Source organism: Schistocerca gregaria, chromosome 8, assembly GCF_023897955.1.
Source record: "Schistocerca gregaria isolate iqSchGreg1 chromosome 8, iqSchGreg1.2, whole genome shotgun sequence".
NCBI lineage: Eukaryota > Metazoa > Arthropoda > Insecta > Orthoptera > Acrididae > Schistocerca > Schistocerca gregaria.
In genome coordinates this window covers 161692420-161713190 of record NC_064927.1, presented here as the reverse complement: position 1 = coordinate 161713190, position 20771 = coordinate 161692420, and the positions used below count along the sequence as shown (strand labels likewise).

The 20771-nt window shown below is 41.9% G+C and overlaps 1 protein-coding gene and 2 non-coding genes across 3 annotated transcripts in view; 2 read left to right on the top strand and 1 right to left on the bottom strand.

Annotated features, from left to right (window-relative positions):
* The window catches only part of LOC126284908 (phospholipase A2 inhibitor-like), a 172875-nt gene that overhangs the window by 104399 nt on the left and 47705 nt on the right, over positions 1–20771 (top strand). The window lies entirely within an intron of this gene.
* Trnar-acg (transfer RNA arginine (anticodon ACG)) lies at positions 19864–19936 on the bottom strand. Its single transcript has one exon. It is a non-coding gene; the product is annotated as a tRNA-Arg (tRNA).
* Trnai-uau (transfer RNA isoleucine (anticodon UAU)) lies at positions 20337–20428 on the top strand. Its single transcript is given in 2 exon segments — positions 20337–20374; positions 20393–20428. It is a non-coding gene; the product is annotated as a tRNA-Ile (tRNA).

The window sequence follows — 20771 nt, the reverse complement described above, 5'->3', positions numbered from 1 at the left end:
AAAAAGTTTTGCAACACCACGGTTTCGAGAGTTCCAGAACCTGTACAGAAAATTTGAATACTGATGAACATAAACATCGTTTCCACCCATTTCATTCCTCATGAAAACCACAAATTGCATGTTGTACCACCATACAGCGAGAACTTCAGAAGTGGTGGTTCAGATTGCTGTAAACACCGGTACCTATAATATCCAGTAGCACGTCTTCTTGCACTGATGCATACCTATATTCGTCGTGGCATACTATCCCCAAGTTCATTAAGCCACTGTTGGTCCAGATTGCCCCACTCCTCAATGGCGATTCGGCGTAGATCCCTCAGAGTGGTTGGTGGACCACGTCTTCCATAAACAGCCCTTTTCAATCTATCCCAGGCATATTCGATAGTGTTGATGTCTGTAGAACATGCTGGCCGCTCTAGTTATGTCGTTATCTTGAAGGAAGTCATTCACAAGCTGTGCACGATGGTGTCACAATTTGTCCAAGAAAACGAATGCCTCGCGATTACGCTGCCGAAATTGTTGCACTATTTGTCGGAGGATGGCATTTACGTGTTGTACAGCCGTTACGCCGCCTTCCATGACCACCAGCGGCGTACGTCGGCCCCATATAACGCCACCCCAAAACGGTAGGGAACCTCCACCTTGCTGCACTTGCTGGACAGTGTGTCTGGGTTGCCTCCGACGATTGTCTGGTTGAAGGCATATGCGACACTCATCGGTGAAGAGAACGTGATACCAATCCTGAGCGGTCCATTCGGCAAGTTTTTGGACCCATCTCTACCGTGCTGCACTGTGTCGTGGTTGCAAAGATGGACCTCGCCATGGACATCGGGAGTGAAGCTGCGCATCATGCAGCCTATTGCACACAGTTTGAGTCGTAACACGACGTCCTGTGGCTGCACGAAAAGCATTGTTCAACATGGTGGCGTTACTGCCAGGGCTCCTCCGAGCCATAATCCATAGGTAGCTGTCATCCACTGCAGTAGTGGCAGTTGGGCGGCCTGAGCGAGTCATGTCATCGACATTTCCTGTCTCCCTCTATCTACTCCATGTCCGAACAACATCGCTTTGGTTCACTCAAAGACGCCTGGATACTTTCCTTGTTGAGAGCCCTTCCTGGCATAAAGTAACAATGCGGATGCGATCGAATCGCGGTATTAACCGTCTACGCATGGTTGAACTACAGACAACACGAGCCGTGTACCTCCTTCCTGGTGGAATGACTGGAACTGATCGGCTGTCGGCCCCCTCCGTCTAATAGGAGCTGCTCATACATGTTTGTTTACATCTGGTTTACTGAAATCTCTGAACAGTCAAAGAGACTGTCTGTGATACAGTATCCACAGTCAACGTCTATCTTTAGGTGTTCTGGGAACCGGTATGATGCAAAAGTTTTTTGATGTGTAAGTTCGCTGCCATGTCACCATTTCCTGTACTTTGTATTGATATTGTGGAATTCGAAGGTATTTCCTGTAGTTTGGAAAAGAATACTACTGCTGTCGTTGATAAGCCTGCCCTGGCTCTCTCGTTTTCCATTCCAGATGGTGTTTACATGATGATGAACGTCCCTCATATTTGGACTGCTAATCCATGTCCATCCCTGTTTCGAAGCCTGTCCTGAGCATAACTGCTGTCCCCCATCGTGTTTCAGCGCCTATATTGGTGAATGCGTATCCTGATACCGATTCTACTTGTCACCTGACTACTACTTTTAGTAGAGCTATGCTGGCTGTGCTACGAAGTGTCTCAAAGAACGTGTAATTCAAATGTTAAACTCCTACTGTTGACGTTACATCGGTGATCGCTTATTCCGTATTTCTGTGCACCTCCAAGGCGTTAGGCGTCTTGCGGGATGAGTCTAGCATTTTATATGGCCTTGGAATGACGTCCTCAGGTTTGTCGTTCTTTTGCGTCTTTCCCAGTTAACTTTGTTTTCCTTGCGTTCGTCAAAGAAATCCTTTAGGATCTGCGCTGTTTTAGATACCGATGTCTTAGGTTGTGTTCGCGCATCTCGCTGTGCGAGGTGGGCGTGTGGGGGCTGGGCCCGGAAATCTGACTGCCTCCAGCGGTTTCCAGGACGCCTGCGCTCGGCTCCGTAATTGTCTGCCGACGAGCGGCTGGTGTGGGGGCCGGTTCGCTCTCCATTGTGTTATCGCCCCTGGAGTCTGAGCAGACTCCCCCCAACGCTACCTGCGCCGGGGCTGGGCGGCTTTACATCTCAGCGCTCCAGTGTAGCCGGCTGTGTCAGCCTGTTGCGGAATATTCTCATTTTCTCACCTTGTCAGATGAGCTGCCCGTTTGCTAATTGGGCATGTTTGTCGTGTATGTTCTGTGGAGCTGCAAATACAGCACGTCTGAGCCTGGCCATTTTACTGAACGACACATCTGTGTCCACCTATTGTGAAAGGCGGCACCTGTTTCTGTAGCACGATGCTGACCAATCGGACGCCTGAGTCTACCTTTTAGACACCCTCTGCATCTCTGAAGTCTCCCGTCACGGACAACAGCCCTCCATACAGTCTGAGATAATGTCCTCCCTCTTCATTAGTACCTGAAATGGCGGGTTATACACCTTTACGTCTTGCACGCCGTGACAGGCACACGAAATTTTTATTTCGCCAACTGCACTGTCCCTTCGCTTGAACTGCCGCCGTCGGGTTACTAAAGCTCCTAATCGGATTTCCAATCAGATTTAAGGAGCTACATATTGACGTTATCTGTAGCCGATCTACTTCGTTGTCATTTTTCACTTTTGTGACGCGTCCACACCTGGATTTCATAAGACGATGGCATTTCATATTCTGGGTTGAAAGCACACTGCAGTGTGGTGTTTCTTCTGCTGAACGCTGTCATGTTGCTGGCGTGAATCACCAAATCGTTGAAAACAGCTGCTAGGAGGCGCAGGGTGGCCACCCGCTGGTGTCGGACGGGCGCGCGTTGCTGTGTCCTACCTGTGGTCGCACAACAGAGGGAGCGCAAGAGGTTCCCAGGCGGGCAGCCAGCCCAACACACTTCAACCGACCACCACCTGCTTACCAGTCTAGTGCGCTAACAATTACGCTATCAGGGCCAGACGTTTTTTAACTGCTGCTATTCTTTCAAAACCCGCCGCCTTTATCCATGTCACGGGTTATACGAGGTTTGTGAGAAAGGTAGTGAGTAATTTTTTTATCTACCAAAGTTTTTTTTTATTTTCAGACAAAATTGTTGCCCCCTTGAAACTAGTTGCAACTATACACCTGCACAGTATTTGTCCCCCAGTGTTGGTAGCAGTGCTGAAAGGTTTCAACTAATAGGGCCTTCAACATCTCCTTCACATTCTTTTCAGTTTTGGCCCGAGTCCCAAAATAACATCCTTTTAAGATATTTTTCAATTTCGGGAAAAGAAAAAAGTCGCAAGGACTCATCAGATGTAGGAGCTGTGGAACAGTAGGAATGCCTTTTGAGGTAAAAAATTCTGTGATTGCTGTGGCCATCTACTATGGGGCGTTGCCATAATGCAGCATCCGCCTGTCTGCAATGTCCGAGGTCTCACTCGATTCACCCTTCAAGGACATCTCTTTAAAACACGTAGTTGACAGTTTGTCCAGAAGGAACAATTTCAGAAGAGCAAGTAACAAATTCGACATTTCCATTGGTTTCTGAATCTGAAGGTCTCTCTGGGCGAGGTTCAGCTTCAATGTGTTCTTGGCCTTCCAAATATGATTTGTGCTAGGGAAAAACTAGTGCTTTTGATAACACATCCGCGGACTCCCCAAGTCTAACACAAAACTTTGTGTAACGTTGCTCTGAATTCCATTACTCAATTTTCGTAACACACAACAAAAACATCTTCACTGATGGCGCTCTCAAGAATCACGTGAAGGCTATATGGTGCTGAAACTCTTGACTGAGCATTGGGAAACACACCATTCTACACAAACGCACAGAACACAGTATTGCCAGATCATTCGCAATGTTGCCTGTCTCATTACTTTTCTTACACACAAAGCAACCCTTCTGTGTTTGGCATTGTCCGTGTCCCATCACGTGGAGGCAGTCCATTGTGCCCTCTGTTTTAGTCACTGTTTGCAGCTTCGTTTATTTTATTTAAACAAATATAGACAGGTATTGACTTACAAAAATTATCACTATGATGAAATAGTTTAAAATAAAATAAAAACTGTAAAAAGAAATTTTATTCCATTGTCTGGAAGTTTAGGTGGTTTCATTCGCTGTTATTTCATTCACAATACTTGGATATAAATTTGAGTTTATAATTATTTGAACAGTTGACAATATTGGTAGATAGTTTTTAGGTTCATAGTATAAAGCTGTCTTGGAACCCACATAATCATTTATAATCACATACGATTCTCTCTAGTCAAAGCACAATAGTTAAGTTTTTACACTTAACACTCAGATTCTTTATGCTCTGCAATATTATACCTGACGTTCTGAACTTCTATTCTGAATCCTGCTAACTGTTTTACTAAGACTAGCTTAAATTCCTGTACGATTTATGTTAGGTTTCGGGTTTTTATCATAGTTACTTTTAACATAAGAATGTGAATTATTTTTCCAGATAAATATATAACTGTAACCTTAAATAACAAAATCTGGATATTCAACCAGCTAGCCATCTGAAGTAGTAGAATATTGAAACGTAAAATTTTAAAACATGTAAATGCTTAAAACATGAAAAATATCTATTTTAAAATTTTACCCCCACTTATGTCCAAGCCTCAGACTCAATTTTAAGACATTAATACAATAAGAAAATGTCCAAATGTGTGTGAAATCTTATGGGACTTAGCTGCTAAGGTCATCAGTCCCTAAGCTTACACACTACTTACCTAAATTATCCTAACGACAAACACACCCACCCATGCCGGAGGGAGGACTCGAACCTCCGCCGGGACCAGCCGCACGGTCCATGACTGCAGCGCCTGAGACCGCTCGGCTAATCCCATGCGGCAATACATTAAGAAACTGAAGTATTCTACCTTACTTAAAACACACAAAATATTTACGAGATTGCATGTTATTTACCAGCTTGTTAATTCTTAAAACATTAAGAGAATTTAAAATATGAGAACATTATAATTAAAATAAAAGATTAAAACCTTTTAACTTTAAGATCTTTAAATTTACATCTTTAAACCATAACATACTAAGAGTGCTTCTCACCTTCAACACACATCACATTGCTCATAACAGTTGCATATATGGTGACAATTTACATTATTTCTTCATTGTTTCCATAGGTTTTACTGCTGTCTTGCTCTTCTGTACTACTATATTGTTAGTCTAAGCATAATTGTTGTCTGTGGCCTTTCTCTTCTTTACTCTTTTTTTGACAGTCCTTGAGATCTTGCCTGCAGCTTCAACTAATTATTTCCGTATCTATGTGAAACGTCCCCTTCGAACAATTATACAAGAGTGTGCTTAAACTGACACCCAATATTTTTAGCGCAACGCAATCTGACTTTCAAAAATCCCTACAAAAGAATTGCTCTGACTAACAATAACCTATACATTTCACAAATCACTTACCTCACCAAAAATCTTCGTTACTCTAACTACTGCAATACAGCGAGCGCCACTACTGCCAGCTAAATAAAAGATTCAAACTACGGAAGGCACTAACTACTGATAGGCGTAGTTAGCGAATGAAAGATTTTAATAGAGAACAAACAATGTATTTACCTAAATAGTCATAATATATATATATCAGTTCGTGACATCCATTCTTACAAATTTCAAAACTCCGCCATCTCTCTCCCCACATCCACCACTGCTGGCGGCTCACCTCCAACTGCGCAACGCTATGCGCTGTTAACATCCAGCTGCCCAACACTACAATGGCACACAACAATGCAAACTAGCCACAGACTGCGCACAGCACAGCCAGTGATTTGTGGCGTTACCAATATGAAAACCTAAACAACGTACTTACATATGGATCCCACATCGATTGATTTAAGTCATCTGTATCTGCCATCTAGGTTCCTGTCTGTTACACGTCAAAACAACGTAGCGTACCCAGAAGTCCATAACTGCAATTACCTCCGCAGCCTTGGTTTATGCGGGTTATATATGCTGTGTATGTTTCAAATGGCTGTAAGCACTATGGGTCTTAACATCTGAGGTCATCAAACCCTATGTTGTGTATGGTGCATAGCCTTTTAGGAAGTGGCTCTCTTCTCTGCCTGTATTATGTTCCATACGAAATCCTTCCTCGATGTTAGAGAAAAATGAGTACAATCTTCTACCCTTAGTGCTGGCATCGCAGTGTTGTTGTCAGGTAGTCACCCTACATCGTTTTAGGTAGTTTTTTTTTTTTGTGGGTATGTCTTCCTAATCTCAACCAATGTGCTCAACTCTATAAGGTCAATTGAATAGGTGCCAAGCAGCACGCACTACTATAGTTGATAGGTTTAGGCTGTGAGCCCACGTACTTGCAGCGAAACACACTATGGATTCATATACTGCATTGTAATACGTCTTATATCATAATTAGAGGTAATTTGTATCCGACGGTATTTATTCTCGCCAGTTTATGCGGTATAGTGACTGCCTTTTCTGTGACTGGTCTTATGAGTTTGTTTAAGATCAGTCTGTGATGCAAGTGAACTTCTAGCTATCTAGTAATCTGCTCTCTTACGATGTTGTTTCCAAGACGTGTAAGAGGGTCTTGACCCAAGTTATAAAAAGTTATGTATCAAGTCTTATTCAGGGCTATGCTAAGCTTACTCTTTCAGCACCACTAGTTCATTTCAAGTCTGCTCTTGAACTGGCTTAGACTACCACCAATACATCGTCGGCATATCACACAACACAATGGTTTTTGAGTCCTACTCTACAAGGTTAACGAGTGGAACTATTGTTATGTCCCAAAATACGTGCCCTAGGTAGATCAATCTGTGGACAACCCTCTGCTATTTTCTTTAATAGTTGGCAGTTTCCTGCTCTCCGCTGTACCACTATCTCGGCGGTAGTCCCCTAAACCATGATACAGGTATGCTGGTATTTGCAACTTCTTAGACGCGCAAATAATGCGGACCATCTCATATTGTTGAATGCACTTTTAAATTTATCAGTATTACGACCACATATTTCCGGTCTGTTTCGTGGGTTGGACGTAATGCTTGGTTGATGTTATTCACGGCGTGTATTGAGTTGTTTCTTTGGAACCCGAATTGGTTATCACTAAAGCCCGTAAGTTCTCTGTGTGCTTTTAAGAGGTTACACGGTAACTGTTCTTGCGCTTTGCCCACAGTCGGAGGTTTTTTTTATTTTTTGTATGAACATCTTGATAGCAACAGTACTGGTTGTTTTTCAAGTCGTTGGTACTTATCGTAATATCAGAGCTTCATTCAGTATGTCTTTCAGAAATGGTTTTATTTGTTGAGCGACCTCTTTTAGTGTCTCCAAGTGAATCCATCAGCTCCAGGTGCTTTTACCTTCATTTGCAGGACTGCTATTCGTACCTCCCTTTCTGCAAAAGGAAAAGTTGCTGTCTCAGTCTCACAGCCAGCGTCTAGATTTCTCCACGATTCTGTATGCTCTGGGCCATCTGACGTCCCGTCATGGTCTAGGAGAGGCTTGTGAAGCAGTGCTCCTCCGTCCTTCGGCAATGGTGCCGTTCTCCACAATAAGTGTTGCTAGTGCCATCGGGGATTTAACTTTCTCTGTTGAAATCTTATGTGGTGCATCCCATGTACTATCTGCCAGTTGTGACTTTACATAGTTGTCCCAGTGCCGCTGTCATATGACGAGTAGTTTCTCTCTGTATTTAGTCTCTCAGTATTATGTTTTCCTGTACAGTTAATACACTGTTGTAAAATTTACGTTTTTCCTAGAGTCTCGACGCAGTAGCGTAAGCTCGTGGGTCCAAGGTTTTCTTGCATTTGATCTATTCTTAAACTTCGGAATTGCTTGGTCCTGCGCTCTTACTAGCAATTGCGTGACGACATGTACTGTGTGGTCGACACTGCTTTGTCCCATGTCCAAGTTAGCTTTTTCTATTATTGTCTTAGTTTTGCCCAATTTGCTTCTTGTTGCAAGTTTAATTGCTATTCATTGTAATTCTCCCTCTGCAGATCTATTACCATTGCGTCGTGGTTGCTGTGTGTCAGATACTGATGTACATCCCATGTGTAACAGCAAGGGGAGTGCTGTGTGACTGGCTGTGTTGCTTTGTACCATGTTATCAAAAGCTGGCGGTTGTCCTGTATTGACGACATACTGGTTGAACTCAGAATAGCCTCGTTGATGATGGTTCCCCCGTCACTGCGTCACTGGTGCTACCACTCGACAGTGCTGACCGAACATTTATATCTGCAACAGTCAACAGCTTTCTCCCCCTTGCATACTTGGCTGCTGTCCATCCACTGCACATATGGTTTAATCGCGCTGAAGTATTTGGCATATACTGAAACTACATTGTAAACGTCATTTCCTTGACTCAGTTCTACTGCTACTGCGTAGTTGAGTTATTTTCGTCACTTACGTAGGTCAGTTACACTATCATGGCTGCCATGGGTTTAGTTTCCGCCAGTATTGTGCTGTAGTTTTTTCTAACATTAACTAATTTCTTGTTGCGTGAATACCGTTGCTGCAGGCAAGCTGCGTCTATTATTGTTTATCCACTGGTTTTGAGAGCTCACTACTCACTAGCGTGCTCTCCATCATATTAAGTTGAAGTTGTCTCAGTTGTTTCCTGTTTTCACGATTACTCATGCTGCATTTTTCCGATCAGCCGGTCGTGTAATTGTCTGTTGGTGGGGCACTCTGATCCTTCGCTTTTCTTTGTAGTTATGTTTCTTTGTTTAAATGGGATGCAGCCGAAAGGAGATTTCCTTGGTGTGAAATTTCCTTTTAAATGTCCTGTTTCTCCACACTTGGCGCCAGTTAACTGTGTCTTTCGGCGTATTTAGTCATATGTCCCAGCCCACAGCATTTTATTACTTCGTCATAATGCTCTACCCTCAGTGCCATAAAGTTGGAAAAAACACATTCTTTATTCAATAGGACTGTGCAAATCTTTGGTGTGACTTCCAGGATTATGAAATCATTTCAAATGGCTCTGAGCACTATGGGACTTAACTTCTAAGGTCATCAGTCCCTTAGAACTTAGAACTACTTCAACCTAACTAACTTAAGGACATCACACACATCCATGCCCGAGGCAGGATTCGAATCTGCGACCGTAGCGGTCGCGCGGTTCCAGACTGTAGCGCCCAGAACCGCTCGGCCACTCCGGCCGGCTCCAGGAATATACACTCCTGGAAATGGAAAAAAGAACACATTGACACCGGTGTGTCAGACCCACCATACTTGCTCCGGACACTGCGAGAGGGCTGTACAAGCAATGATCACACGCACGGCACAGCGGACACACCAGGAACCGCGGTGTTGGCCGTCGAATGGCGCTAGCTGCGCAGCAGTTGTGCACCGCCGCCGTCAGTGTCAGCCAGTTTGCCGTGGCATACGGAGCTCCATCGCAGTCTTTAACACTGGTAGCATGCCGCGACAGCGTGGACGTGAACCGTATGTGCAGTTGACGGACTTTGAGCGAGGGCGTACAGTGGGCATGCGGGACGCCGGGTGGACGTACCGCCCAATTGCTCAACACGTGGGGCGTGAGGTCTCCACAGTACATCGATGTTGTCGCCAGTGGTCGGCGGAAGGTGCAAGTGCCCGTCGACCTGGGACCGGACCGCAGCGACGAACGGATGCACGCCAAGACCGTAGGATCCTACGCAGTGCCGTAGTGGACCGCATCGCCACTTCCCAGCAAATTAGGGACACTGTTGCTCCTGGGGTATCGGCGAGGGCCATTCGCAACAGTCTCCATGAAGCTGGGCTACGGTCCCGCACACCGTTTGGCCGTCTTCCGCTCACGCCCCAACATTGTGCAACCCGCCTCCAGTGGTGTCGCGACAGGCGTGAATGGAGGGACGAATGGAGACGTGTCGTCTTCAGCGATGAGAGTCGCTTCTGCCTTGGTGCCAATGATGGTCGTATGCGTGTTTGGCGCCGTGCAGGTGAGCGCCACAATCAGGACTGCATACGACCGAGGCACACAGGGCCAACACCCGGCATCATGGTGTGGGGAGCGATCTCCTACACTGGCCGTACACCTCTGGTGATCGTCGAGGGGACATTGAATAGTGCACGGTACATCCAAACCGTCATCGAACCCATCGTTCTACCATTCCTAGACGGCAAGGGAACTTGCTGTTCCAACACGACAATGCACGTCCGCATGTATCCCGTGCCACCCAACGTGCTCTAGAAGGTGTAAGTCAACTACCCTGGCCAGCAAGATCTCCGGATCTGTCCCCCATTGAGCATGTTTGGGACTGGATGAAGCGTCGTCTCACGCGGTCTGCACGTCCAGCACGAACGCTGGTCCAACTGAGGCGCCAGGTGGAAATGGCATGGCAAGCCGTTCCACAGGACTACATCCAGCATCTCTACGATCGTCTCCATGGGAGAATAGCAGCCTGCATTGCTGCGAAAGGTGAATATACACTGTACTAGTGCCGACATTGTGCATGCTCTGTTGCCTGTGTCTATGTGCCTGTGGTTCTGTCAGTGTGATCATGTGATGCATCTGACCCCAGGAATGTCTCAATAAAGTTTCCCCTTCCTGGGACAATGAATTCACGGTGTTCTTATTTCAATTTCCAGGAGTGTATTTGTTGTGTTTCGTCCCTTGGCGCCTGCTTTGAACTTCAAATTCTTCTCTGGTTAGACTGTCCGCCAGATTTAGTTTGTGGAGCTACATGAATTCGTTCTCAGTTACTGTCCTTGCAACCTTATACGGAACTATGCGCTGTTTGTGCTTTTTCTCTCTCTTCACATTTAGCAGAAATTGTCCTTGTCTTTGCTAGAAGTTTCTTGCAGTCTTCTTCTATAGAAATCTCTAGAATTACTACAGTTGGTGTGATCCTAATCACTTTGATTTTTAGTTTTCACTGTTCTGGGTCTATTTCTGTTGTTATAGTTTCTCTGACTTCGTCCATGTCTTGATTATTAGTAGGTCTTATGAATATTATCGTGCCCTGTTTTTCTTTGGCCTCTTGTTTCTGCGGTGGTTTTGCTGTATTTTTGGCTCCCAGCTGCTGCAACAGGTGAAGAGGACTAGGCGAAAATTTTGTTTTCAGTACTTCGAGCTCGATTATTTTCATTTAGTGCCTTTCGCAGTTCGTCTCCCAAGTGCTGTATTTTTCCTTTGGCATTGGGTACATAGCCGCAAAACATCTCAACTGCTTGTCTTAACCTCCGATTTCCTTATAAGAGTGTCCTCTGTTCCTCTAGTCTTTAATGGCGGAAGACTTCAGGGACCGTGATCGCGATATCAATATGCTCTCTGAGATAATCACTTCTACTTGTTGCATCATTTTAGTGTTCTTTGTGCTAAGTGCCCCTACCTACCCTTCTAATTTTGCCTCTTGTAGCACTGATTTCCATATTTTGTTCTTCACTAGAGGAGAAGTATGTGAAAAGGCCTATTTGCTTCAGAGTTCGGCCGAGATGTCGCCTGACACCACAATGCCTATATTTTCGGCATTTGACGAGCTTTGTACGGCATGATAGGTCGCCATGTTACGCCCTGTTGTTTCGTCATGCCGTCTGACTTGTCTTGGCCGTACTACTGAAGTCTCGATCACAGAGTTTAATGCAACTGCTACTGCACATTCGTGAACCTGTGCTTTCTTTCACTGAAAGGCCTTCTTGCCACAGCACTTACGTGGTACTGCTTATAACTGAATCACGTATTTAAATTCTAAATGGGTTCATCCTATGGGTATCAATGGGCGGAAACAAAATCTCTGTGCCAAACGGATATCAGAAAATTGTCGTAGAAACATCCTTACACTGTGGAACTGCTGGAGTACCAACTTGCCTGAGGAACCGTTTATTTTCAGCGATATAAAATTTTATAGAGTAATACATACCCATTTCTTTATCAATGGAATTAACACAAAGTCGTCAATTACATGTTATATGCATTATCACCAATGAAACTACACAATCAACTTGTAACGTTCCCTCTTTCTGTTTATTTAGGTTTGATTTGTTTGATTGTTATTCTTTATTTCTATTATTCGGAATCTTTTTTTTATTAAATTGAGTCTGAAACTTACCTAATAAATACTTCGCGTGAAGTACGATTTGCAGCATAAACAAAAATTAATTTCGGAAATGTAATCCAGTGAATATTAAAAGTAAAGCTTTTGAACAACGCGCGTGACTGACTAGATACATTCAGAGGGTACGTACATTCGCGTGCGAGTGGTTGCGGTCTGATGAGAAATTTTCATTGTGAAATAATTTCGTCGTAACACACTCGGAGATTGCGAACGTACATTCAGAGTAGAGGCACGTACGTTCTATCATTCCCCGTCGCCTGGGTAAAAGAATGGCAATTATTTAAATCTAAGAGTATTTCTTTTGCATCGGACTAGTATTTTTATAAGAAAAAGAAGATTGCAGGTTCTGAATGTCTCGGCAAAACGAATCGGAAGTAATTTTAGCGGCCACGAAAGGAAAGTAGAGAGCACAATCACGTACCACTATTGTTGAGCAGCGCCGTTTTGAAGATCTTCGGTTCCATCTAAAACTCGCCTTCTCTGCTTAACATAAATACTCCATAGGCAGGGGAATAAGGCTTGTTGTGCGATGAAAATAATATAAAACACATCTTGCGTCTTTTAACTCATTCATTTACCACACACACACACACACTAGTAATTAGACAGTACGACATCCCACCAGCCCATCAGAACAAAAAGGTAGTCGTTCATACAAGAAATAAAAAACGAAGGGCGAAATTGTTCCTATGTCTCTCAAAGATAAAAAGTTTACCAGATATTTCTCTGGTGTGTCACTGGAACAATTTTTCAGCACCTCTGCGATTAAATCACAATATTTTCAGTTCCTTTACAAACTGGTAACAACAACAAACCCAAACGCTAAGAGTCGTAACACAGTTGAACATAACGTATGCGTTTGGTTTTTAGAAGTAACACTAATAACAAGGTAACCAATGTCGCGGTGTAAAAACTACTCTTTACAATACATACAACAATTTTTCAGTCGGTCCTCAGAGTTGAATAACCAAAGCTTACGGGGGAGACGAAATTTTTAAATCTAAAGGAAAAAAAAGCACTCACAGTGCCAATGTCAGTGATGAACAATCCAGAATTTATTGATGTGTTTACATATGCTGATGAAAGTTTGACTTAAAGGAACTTGTCGCAGTGTTCATATTTTCACAATTAGAGTGTTCAAGAGTATGGATTTACGTTGGAAAGAACAATATCTGACAACACAGTTATCCAAATTATCTGTTCTAAAACATAATGCGAATAAGGATTTGAGTATTATCAATTTCTGCAACTAAAGAATTATTCCTGATGACTTAATGATTTCATCAGGCTTGTCTTCCAATCTCAGCAGAACAAAGTTAATGTTAGTTTATTATAAAACCATTTTCCGTAATTTCATGCTGAAGTCATTTTAAAATATACTTCTCTCTGCATAGGAAACATGTAGCACATATTATTTTATGTTGAATTTCAAAGTATGTGCCTTCTTGAAAATATGTGGCACAAACTGAGAGGTTCGTTGGTGGTGAATGTAAAGAATTTGTCTTTACAACAAGTAGCCACTGTCTAATTTTGCTTTTCTTCCATTGAAACTGGTGTCATATAGAATATAATGTTGTTGCTGTGAATCTCTTGTGCTGTTTTGCTAACTGTTTTCCCACAATTGTATTCATAAAACCTCAACGATGTGAACAGTATACATATGGCAGGCATTTTCAATTTCAATTCTTGAACTGTACACATGGTAGTTTTTCCCACAAACTCAAGGAATTGATCGATGAGAGGATACAGAACAATAAAGGTCTAATGAACTTATGTCATGAAATGCATTGTTTCCATGCTAGAGACCATTTATTCAATCACATGTTGTTACAGAGACGAAAATGGTTTCCATGTGCCTCAATGCATGCATATTCACTCACGTTTATTTCTGGCAGGCTGCATCCGAACAGTGTCAAAGGCGCATGAATACACTGCTCCAGTGTCTCCACATCTGGAACTGGCTCTGCATACACGATACTTCTGAGATGGCTCGATAACCAGAAATCGCGTGGTTTGAGACCTGGTGAGCGAGCATCCATATAACTGGACCCCTTGCCGGATCCATCGACCAGGGTAGACCCGATGCAGATGCACCTGGACATTAATGGCGAAGTGGGCTGGAGTATCCTCATGATGCAGCCACATAACCCTTGGAATCATCAACAGCACTTTTTACAACATGGGAGGCAAAAGAAACGTCGACAGGTCTGGTCTGTTAAGCGACGTGGAAAGCAGACTGGTCCCAAAGTATGGTCGCCAATTATCCTGGCCCACACATTCCGGCTGCACCAATGCTGATGATTCACTGTCATCATACCATGAGGGGTCTGTATACTATCTCACAAATGACTATTGCGAAAGTTGAAAATAACATTCCGCATAAAGGTGGCCAACTGCCTGGTACTGACAGGCCAGTCGCCTTCCACAGAGTTAATCACATTTTATTCCGAATCTGGTGTCGGAACATTACGGGTACGTCCTTCAAGATTTCCTGCTTTCTGAAACAACCCTGTCTCAGACAAATGGCGAAAAACGGTTGCAAGCATGAATGAATACAACCTTGCTGCCTGCCGGCTATTGCAATTTGTCTTTCCATAAGTAAACATCATGTCGGCAAGCTCCCGATTCGACACTGTATTACGTCAACTACATGGTCAGTCAGCAAGAGAAGTGAATCGGACGTAACATTACCTCTCAGGTACAGTACCACCATTAGGAGAAAACCAAGCATAGTGTAACAGTGGCTGCACTGTATAGCAAGTATTAGACTACAGTCTCTGTAACTATGTATGATCGAATATATGTTCTCTAGCATGGAAACCATGCATTTCCTGTCATAAGTTCATTAGACTCTCTTCCATCAATCCCTAGAGTTTGTACACAGTGGAAAAAAATCACCTCCCCCATCCACACACACTATATATAAAATTAACTATGCATCTTAGAACTATTTCTCAAATTCAATGATTTGTCGTTTGTTGTTTTATCTCCCTTCCTATTACTCTTTCATTATTTCACTACATCTTTTCCTTCTTCAGTCACTTATTTCTGCTCTCTCTCTCTCTCTCTCTCTCTCTCTCTCTCTCTCTCTCTCTTTCTGTAATGTGTGTGTCCGTACTTCTGTCTTTGGTTTCTCAACTCCAGCTTCTTGATGCATACTTTTAATATATGAGCATAAACATATTTTTTTAATCTGTATGATACGTTCTGTGTACATACAGACCACTTTGTTTTCTTTAGTAATTTTTAATTTTTCTTCTTCACCCCTTCATAATATTTGGCACTTATGAACATAAAAATTTCCTCACAAAGATTGACTTGGGCATTTATAAATCGACTCACAAAACAGCTAGAACTATTAGTTTTGATTAAAGCAGTCCTGTTTTATTGAAGTACTGTAATTGCTGTTTATACGTTCTTGAAAGAAGTTTACTTGAGATGTAACTGGTTAATCCATATGCACTTTGTTTTGTGAGTAATTCCTCGTGTGGAAGATTTATTAACTTCTGACTTGCATTATACATTCAAGCAACATGATTCTATTTGATAGCCACTTCTAAATTTAGCAAATTGAAATCCAAGCGGTTCACCTCATTTCTAGACAGAATATTTGGTGTATGAAAAAATGTTACCCTGCTCAAGAATGTAGTTTAGACTTGTTACACATGACCTTTGTGTTTTTACTAGCTTAAAACCGAATCCAAAGAAATTAATTGATGGGATACACATTGTTTTATAAATACATTTGATTGCTACCGAACCCACATTTCAAATGCAAAAGATATTTCTTTGTGGTTTTCCTTGAGTGTTTGTCTTCATCTTCAGTAAGCTGCTAAATAAACTTTCTACTGTGATTAAAGTTGTTGTTAAGTCTCTTACACCAGTCTGATAATAACTTCCCATGTAAGTTTGTGCACTAAAATATTTACTACCGAAATGTCACAGTAAATCACTTATACACAGTATAAAAGCCATCGTTTCTCTTTTTTTTTTCATGAGCACTATCAGGTAACATTTATCATATTTCTGCTACGAGTTTCTAGTTTCAAGTTCAAAATTAGACAGTACATAACAACCCTGCACACAACAGCAAAAATACATCAGCTAAATAATAATTTGTTGCAGTGACCGATGTTCATTTGTGTGCGTGTGTGTGTGTGTGTGTGTGTGTGTGTGTGTGTGTGTGTGTGTGTGTGTGTGTGTGTGTGTGTGTATGTATGTGCAAAAAATATTTTAAAAGGAAACAGCTGAGGTAAATGAATAGGATGGTATATGCACAAAGCATAGGAGGGAAGAGACGCTTTTCCCATGGCAGAGGACTGGAGCGCACGTGCTGGGACCTCCGCCCCCCCCCCACCCCCCCTTGGGAACATACTGCAACTATCACAGTACCAGCCTCATCGCTCATCTGTCTCATTGTTTATTCACTGACTCATCTCGCTTGGCTATCGGGTTTGCTTTACATTTATTAGTTTTGAAGTTAATTACATAAATGAGTGAATCAACTCAATACTATAGGCAACGTTGTAAAAACTGTACAAAAAAAACACTGATATTTATCATTATTAAAGAGATCAACATGTAAAAACAGATTACAGAATAATAACATGTTTGATAAAGAAGCATTTATTATTTATCATTTTAATATTATTGCATTTAGCACATTTGTAATAAACCTTTGAAAGAAACTACTTTTTATTTTCTGTGTGATATTTTTGTTCTTCGAATTTCTGATTTTGGTCATGGATATATTTTCTAATACTGAAATAAATTTTCCTGATGCTTTCCTTCAACCAGGTTCTGTGATTATCTTCTACAGCAGTTGAGAAGTGGGGCGATTTTACACAGCAGCTCATGTTTGATGTATAAATACGTCGATGAAGTAATTGCTAAGGTAACTTTTCCGTCTGCGTTTTAAAGTGGTCTTCTTAATAATCGATTTACAACTCTTACAAATGCGGTTAACATACGAAGATGGCTGCACCAACACCGCCCCCCTCCCCCCTCCGGTTTTTAATTGACACCAGACTGTTAGATTATTTTAAAGGGCTGTTCTCACTGTCCATGGTGATCGCCCTTTAATATGCCTCACATTTTATTTTCCAATATAGGCTTCGCGCAACGTAGCCTGTAATGTACTCCACAACATACAACACAAAAGTTGAAAAAACTGGTTCCACTATTGCAAGGAAGTCGTCTTCATTGCTTTCTGTTGTAGCTTCAGAATCTAACAGAACAGATAAAATAAATTTATCTTCACTGCTTAATTTACTGTTTGTGCCTAGTCCAAGAAGATCGATTTTGTCAAGTGGTTTTGCTTTTCCACTATTAGCATCGCTGTATTGTAGCTGCTTATGTGTGATTATTTTTATGGCAAGTGGCATAACTCATAGGCACTTGCGTTATCGTCGTTGACTCCTCTCCTCCTGATTTAACGCAACAGTCGTTCAAAATAACTGCATTCTTTTACACTTGGGTATGTACTTCAGTAATCTTATGTATTTACGTCTCTCACATATTGCGTATGCTACTCATACCAACAAGAATACCCATTAAACCATTTTTCCGGGAGCCACTGTGCTCAAATCTACCAGTTCTCTTTCACGCATTGGATGTAATTTTCTGCCTTCTCTAACGTGAGAAAAACTCAGCTTTATTTCTTTCGTTGATGGCTTGTTTCAAATATCTTTCTCTAATGTTCCTTGAGTTCAGAATGTCAAATAAGTTATTAAAAATTGTAGTTGATTCGACTGTACGTCATCGTCTTCAAACGCGTTTATGTTCTTTACTTTACAATACTTCAAAGCATGCACAACATTTCTACTTAACAGGTGAGCTGCCGACTTAAGTTTCGTTTTTTGATTCTTGAACTATATATGTTCTTTTTTAATTCGATTTTTTCGATTTCTTGCAGGTGCAATAATTTTTGAAAAAAATTCCAGTAGATCGCTCTGCCATTCGAGTCCATTATGTCTTTGTTCTCATGCAAAGAATTTTGTACTAACTTTAGTACGTGAAGAGAACGCTTACACGGCTGTTATCCAGATCTGGTACAAACCGCCCCCTTTAAGAACACTGACATGGTGAGATTCAGTTGTTAAATGTGTCAACAGTTGTTTCGGGTCTTCAAATCACAATCAAGCCTTTCAAAAGAAGAAAAATTCGATGATGTACCATCGCAAGTGATTGGGGCGACTTTGATGATCATATTTGATGGATGTTGCAAGCACTGAAATGTCAGCGAATAAATCCGATCACCGGTGCGTAGCCTATAGGAAGTTTCCACAACCAACTGACATCTTTTATGTCTAACACTGCACTGGCTATCTGAGCTCCATCAGTATTTCCGCATCCTAGATCGATGTACCATACAACTTTTTTTTTTTTTTCATTCCAGCCAATAAGCTGCCAAATGGCTGTTGCATTTAACATGAAATTGCACACCAAACCATGTTTACTTTTCTCCTTTTCTTTGAGCACTTGGCAAACTTCTGAAGTATTGTATTGTTTTACTGATCAACCTCTTCATTTTTGTACATAGATACAAGCTAATATCGGACTCGTGATCATCATGAATAGCTGAAATGAGACAACATGAATTAGTATGATTATAAACTGTATAACGTATTACAAATATACAGGAACTAAGCCATGTTTCGGCTTTTTTAAATAATTTTTTTTAAGAATACCACTCAGCCACTGTTCGTGGATGAAGAAGACAAGTCCGGAAAGTCTTACGTACTGCTCTGTTTACACTTGTTATTAGTACGTTTACTTCTAAATGTCCCGTATTATGAGACGGACCCCGTCCACCACCTTGCTCACAAGGAAAGGAGAAAAACAGTCCTTAGGTTAGTAAAGTTGACGTAGTCTAGGGGACTGATGATCTCAGATGTGAAGTCCCATAGTGCTTAAAGCCATCTGAACCATTTGAACTCCGTACTTCGAGATTCGGACTCCACCCCCTACAAACTATAGCATGGGCGCCCCTGGATGTTGATAGCTGTAAATGTGGTAGATGTCCTGAAGCTATCGATGGCCTGGCATCCTTTCTCAAACGTCTTCGAAAACGATAATCGTCGATCTTCTCTTAAATGGGCACTGCAAATAGGATTGTGATCCGATGGTTTTGCAGTTCTCCCTCCTGATTGCTCTAACCAATTTTTCTTTCATTTCTGAATATTGAGGAAACAGCTGTAAAATTTTTTTATTCACTCTATTCTCTCCCCCTCCCAAACACAAACACAAATACACCCCCCCCCCCCAAACACACACTTTAAAGTTGGATAATGTCGATACAACGTGACAGAAGCATACAAAGCACAACTACTGTCTCAAACATTCCCGAAAGCCACTGTTTACTTCTATGCCCTGTGGATAGAAGGGCCAAATTTATGAAATGAAGTGCAGGCTCTTTTGTGATTGTTAATAAAAATTTCAACTTCAGGGCTCAGGTTCCTCGCACAGTATTTCCTATGTAGATGTGTCACTAAACTACCACGCAGGTGACTGCAGCTGTCTGTCTCAATACAAGTTTATATCCTTTTGGAGTTCCACTTTTTATTCCCCTATACACCTTCCGACCAATGCACAAGAAGCAGAAGTTGAAATCAGAAAAAAGTCATTAATTTCATGAAAAATACATCTAGAGATTAAAATTTATGAGTATCCTACATAAAATTACAAATTTCTTATACCTTCGTGCCATAAAAATAATCGACCCTGCCAGGATTCGAACCTGGAATCTTCTGATCCGTAGTCAGACGCGTTATCCATTGCGCCACAGGGCCACATGGAGTTAAAGCAACATCTGCCGATATTACACTACCATCAATATTAGCACACTTGTATTTCTACACAGCACGCTTGTATCTCTACTCTTCGCTGGTTTCATTATTCACTCAACACGAAATGAATAGGTTGGATCTGACTTCACGCACGAACAGCGATGCTCGCACACAAGATGGCGGCTTCTCTTTCCGCGAAGCTTTCTCTCAACTAACGATTGTAACATTATATCAGAGCGTTGATGGTGGGGATACAATATTTTGTACACTGTAATTAAACAGTTCACTTGTAAGAACGAAGGAAAAACGACCGTTAATATAATAGTAATTCAAAGAACAACTGATCTCGGTCACGCGCGTCGCTGTCTGGCTTCTACCAGTCTGAGGAATCGCTGAGGCCGTAGCTCCAGTGGCGCAATCGGTTAGCGCACGGTACTTATAAGACAGTGGTCGTGAGCAATGCCGGGGTTGTGAGTTCGAGCCTCACCTGGAGCATACTTTTATTTCGGCTTGTAATAGCTCACTACTCATGAACCAACAGTTTCATTAATTTGATACATTATGCAGACCCTAACTGTTGAAAAGTGCGCTCACTTCCTTCTAGAGCAAATTGTCATTTTTACACTAACAGGAAGCTTGTACCTGTATCGCATTTGTTCATAACTGCAACTACAGTTGCTTCTCTGGAATAAGGTATGTTCATGGTATCCGAAAGGAGGAGAAAAACGTGGATTTGTTAATTTATTCTATTCTTAAAAATTTATAGAAGTTAAAATACATAAGAAGTTCCTTGTTGTGGCCATTTTCGCAATACTTTTATATAGACTGTAGTTTAAAA